Source organism: Schistocerca serialis, chromosome 4 (assembly GCF_023864345.2).
Source record: "Schistocerca serialis cubense isolate TAMUIC-IGC-003099 chromosome 4, iqSchSeri2.2, whole genome shotgun sequence".
In the NCBI taxonomy this organism is placed as follows: domain Eukaryota; kingdom Metazoa; phylum Arthropoda; class Insecta; order Orthoptera; family Acrididae; genus Schistocerca; species Schistocerca serialis.
This window is the reverse complement of record NC_064641.1, coordinates 817858624-817863641: the sequence shown is the minus strand read 5'-3', so window position 1 is coordinate 817863641 and position 5018 is coordinate 817858624. Positions and strand designations below refer to the sequence as shown.

At 48.0% G+C, this 5018-nt stretch overlaps 1 pseudogene; it reads left to right on the top strand.

Moving 5' to 3' along the window:
- The first annotated feature begins 952 nt into the window (after window positions 1-952).
- LOC126476122 (5S ribosomal RNA) lies at window positions 953-1070 on the top strand (annotated as a pseudogene).
- The last annotated feature ends 3948 nt before the right edge of the window (window positions 1071-5018 follow it).

The window sequence follows — 5018 nt, the reverse complement described above, 5'->3', positions numbered from 1 at the left end:
TGTGCATTCCCACGGACTTGGGCAATTCCAGCAGGACAATGCGACACGACACATGTCCAGAATTGCTACAGAGTGGCTCCAGGAACTGTCTTCTGAGTTTAAACACTTCCGCTGACCACGAAACTCCCCAGAAGTGAACATTATTGAGCATATCTGGGATGCCTTTCATCCTGCTGTTCAGAAGAGATCTCCACCACCTCGTACTCTTGCGGATTTATGGACAGTCCTGAAGGATTCATGGTGTAAGTTCCCTCCAGCACTACTTCAGACGAGTCAATATCACGTCGTGTTGCGGCACTTCTGCGTGCTCGCGGGGGCCCTACACGATATTATGTAGGTGTATCAGTTTCTTTGGCTCTTCAGTGTACGGGCAACAAGTCAACATTGTTTCCACTACAAAGCAAGTCCACCAGTCACTGTTACTTCTTAAATTTCACATTTCTGAGAAACTATTTCATTCGGTGTTCGCAGTTCTCTGTTGTCTCCTCTCAATCTGCAGAGTAAGTCGTGTAGCCGGGATGGCAGCGTGCTGACTTGTTATAAAACCTGTTATGAAACGTGTGGCAACAGGTCTCTAAATGAGCAATAAATCAGATTCAAAATATTCCTTCACTGTGTCATCCTCCAGATTGGTGCCAGCCTGATCACTTAACGACCTTACAGGTGACGTTGAAGTAGTAGTGGGTTCTTTCCTTCGTCCCGCAATTCGAGAGCAGCCATTCCTGCAGTGCCCGGCGCTGCAGCACTTCTGCTACGCTCTCCTGCTAAGAAAACCGCGACGAGACCAAGCGTTGCGCCCTCCTTTGGTCACTTTCTACTTCTTCAGCCACTCCTCTTAGTTAAGCATTACACGAGACACGAATAGTCCTCACAGGTGCATGGGATAAGAGTTTTTGTAAGCAATCTTCTTTTGAAATAATTCTCAGAATTCATCCAGCGTATTGTCAAATCGGGCAGCGGCCATGCCGCAGTGGATATACCGTTTCCCGTCAGATCACCGAAGTTAAGCGCTGTCGGGCGTGGCCGGCACTTGGATGGGTGACCATCCAGGCCGCCATGTGCTGTTGCCATTTCTCGGGGTGCACTCAGCCTCGTGATGCCAATTGAGGAGCTACTCTACCGAATAGTAACGGCTCCGGTCACAGAAAACCATCATAACGACAGGGAGAGCGGTGTGCTGTCCACCCGCCCCTCCTATCTGCATCCTCAGCTGAAGATGACACGGCGGTCGGATGGTCCCGATGGACCACTTGTGGCCTGAAGACGGAGTGCCGTTGTCAACTCGCGTTAGATTTAATTATTGCAATTTTCCCACGGTATCTTCATCTTACACCATTTCCGACAGCTTCTCCAATATACATGATCATTGAGTGCTGATTTATCATCGACGTTGTGCTGAAAGGTAATTGGAATGTTAGTCTTATTTGAACGTGTAATAATATTACATCTGCGTCCACTCCAAATGACCTATGCCCTTACACGTATTAGACAACCGTTTACAAGTATTATGAACAATGTCGCTTTATGCTCTCCTCCGAGTTGAGCCCGAAGACTGGTTGAGGTCTCATAAAGATTATATAGTATATAGATGTGGCTCTACCTTATAACAAATGATACAGAAGATCGCCATGGGTACAGACGTTCGGCTGTACAGGGTGATTCAGATAAGGTGTTTTTCTCTGTAACTTACAAAATAATAAGTGATAGAAATATTTACTTACATACGTAAAAGACGATACTCTTCCTACCGTTAAGAACATCGTTTATTTAGTTATTTCGCAGGCAGTTACAGCAACAATTTACGCTTTTTCAAGTAGAATATAATTTTTTTCTATCGTGTAGCTGATGTATTTCAACTAACTATATAAATAGATTTAAATTTGTACCAAGTTTAGTTAGGGAACTTGACACACTGAAAGTTGCAGAGGTGGATGCTGTACATAATTGACTGTGTACGGATAGGTTTTCTGGTGGCAGAATGTTCATTCAAGTGAGGTGTTGAAATGAGTGCCCGTTTTCGTGCACAGTCAATGCGCCTTCGAAATTACCTGCGGACGAGACGTAAAGTTGCTGGTCTGACGGAGTGAGAAGCTTCCTCGATGCAATGTTTGCAGTCATGTTTGGCTGGTTTGTAGAATTTATCCTTACTGACTTCAAACAGCGCATCGAGGAAGCACGTCGCTCCGACGTATATGCCTGCAAATGAACAAATATTTATTACGTAATTTTTTCGAGGTGAAACTTTAGATTGCCCCTCTTTGCTCCAGGGAACACGCAATGACGGTCGACGTTAGTTCCAGACCAAAAACGGCATATGTGAGAGTGGTCGGCTGTACACGGTGTGGAATTAGCATTTCATTTAGGGGCGACTAGACACTTCAACAAGAACAACAAACAGCGGGATTAGCGTTGCCACAACTTCACAAATAGCCTCTAGTCCCCTAATGTTACATCAATGCCCGTTCCCAACTGGCCATGGTTGATTGGCTAATGGAGATGGGTGCCTTCAATAACTGCTAACACAACTTTACTCATTAACGTAATTTATTAATAACAGTTCGCCGACCGCTGTGGACGAGCAGTTGTAGGCACTTCAATCCGGAACCACGCTGCTGCTACGGTCGCGGGTTCGAATCCTGCCTCGGGCATGGATGTGTGTGATGTCCTTAGGTTAGTTAGGTTTAAGTAGTTCTAAGTCTAGGAGACTGATGACCTCAGATGTTAAGACCCATAGTGCTTAGAGCCATTTTTGAATAATAGTTCACTGAAAAAACAAGTCTTAAAACACTTCATAGAAAGGCTGGTTAAATAACTGTTCCTTTAATTAATCGGGTAATAAATTCTCAACCAATACCAGTAGCCGACAACATCACTTCCAAATAAATACTTACAGAATCGTAATGGTAGAAAGGTACCTTACAAACTTCAAAATTTACTTTTATTTAACAAGCAGATATAAAAACATATCCAAAACTCGCAGTTAGCATAGTTGTCAAACTCCAGTACTTAGAATCCGCTTAACTACAGTGCAGAACTGACAATTTCAAATCTGTCCAATGAGTAATCCTGATAACAGAAAATTATGTTCATATACACTCCTGGAAATTGAAATAAGAACACCGTGAATTCATTGTCCCAGGAAGGGGAAACTTTATTGACACATTCCTGGGGTCAGATACATCACATGATCACACTTACAGAACCACAGGCACATAGACACAGGCAACAGAGCATGCACAATGTCGGCACTAGTACAGTGTATATCCACCTTTCGCAGCAATGCAGGCTGCTATTCTCCCATGGAGACGGTCGTAGAGATGCTGGATGTAGTCCCGTGGAACGGCTTGCCATGCCATTTCCACCTGGCGCCTCAGTTGGACCAGCGTTCGTGCTGGACGTGCAGACCGCGTGAGACGACGCTTCATCCAGTCCCAAACATGCTCAATGGGGGACAGATCCGGAGATCTTGCTGGCCAGGGTAGTTGACTTACACCTTCTAGAGCACGTTGGGTGGCACGGGATACATGCGGACGTGCATTGTCCTGTTGGAACAGCAAGTTCCCTTGCCGGTCTAGGAATGGTAGAACGATGGGTTCGATGACGGTTTGGATGTACCGTGCACTATTCAGTGTCCCCTCGACGATCACCAGTGGTGTACGGCCAGTGTAGGAGATCGCTCCCCACACCATGATGCCGGGTGTTGGCCCTGTGTGCCTCGGTCGTATGCAGTCCTGATTGTGGCGCTCACCTGCACGGCGCCAAACACGCATACGACCATCATTGGCACCAAGGCAGAAGCGACTCTCATCGCTGAAGACGACACGTCTCCATTCGTCCCTCCATTCACGCCTGTCGCGACACCACTGGAGGCGGGCTGCACGATGTTGGGGCGTGAGCGGAAGACGGCCTAACGGTGTGCGGGACCGTAGCCCAGCTTCATGGAGACGGTTGCGAATGGTCCTCGCCGATACCCCAGGAGCAACAGTGTCCCTAATTTGCTGGGAAGTGGCGGTGCGGTCCCCTACGGCACTGCGTAGGATCCTACGGTCTTGGCGTGCATCCGTGCGTCGCTGCGGTCCGGTCCCAGGTCGACGGGCACGTGCACCTTCCGCCGACCACTGGCGACAACATCGATGTACCGTGGAGACCTCACGCCCCACGTGTTGAGCAATTCGGCGGTACGTCCACCCGGCCTCCCGCATGCCCACTATACGCCCTCGCTCAAAGTCCGTCAACTGCACATACGGTTCACGTCCACGCTGTCGCGGCATGCTACCAGTGTTAAAGACTGCGATGGAGCTCCGTATGCCACGGCAAACTGGCTGACACTGACGGCGGCGGTGCACAAATGCTGCGCAGCTAGCGCCATTCGACGGCCAACACCGCGGTTCCTGGTGTGTCCGCTGTGCCGTGCGTGTGATCATTGCTTGTACAGCCCTCTCGCAGTGTCCGGAGCAAGTATGGTGGGTCTGATACAGCGGTGTCAATGTGTTCTTTTTTCCATTTCCAGGAGTGTATAAGAAATATAATAACTTTATGACAACGCCCATCCGACATTGGCCACACTTTTACACAATCGTAAATTCCGTTGAAAAGTGACAGTTACTGCTCAACCTCCACACAATTAAGTAAAATAACACCGCAGAAGTCACTGAAGGTTAATACACGTACCGTATTCCACTGCTTTCTTCTCCAATATCATGACATCCTGATTGTGGGCGAAAATGCTACAGCACAGCGCGTTCAGGTTGGGCCAACGCTGTCTTGTTTATCTGCAGTGGCAAAACACCCACAAATGCCATCGGCCGCAGCTCGCCGTAAATTGCATCCATATAATTGCAGAACCCACGGCTTATCTTTCCACAGCAGCGTTTCCCCAAGCGTGTCGGTTTCACCATCAGTTCATTACCACAGAGTGCCAAAATTATTAATGTACAATTCGGACCATTCGGATCCCAACACTCTGCCATTCTGTCCTCCCTTGCTACTCTCCAACCCTCCTCTCCTCGTCGCCAGAG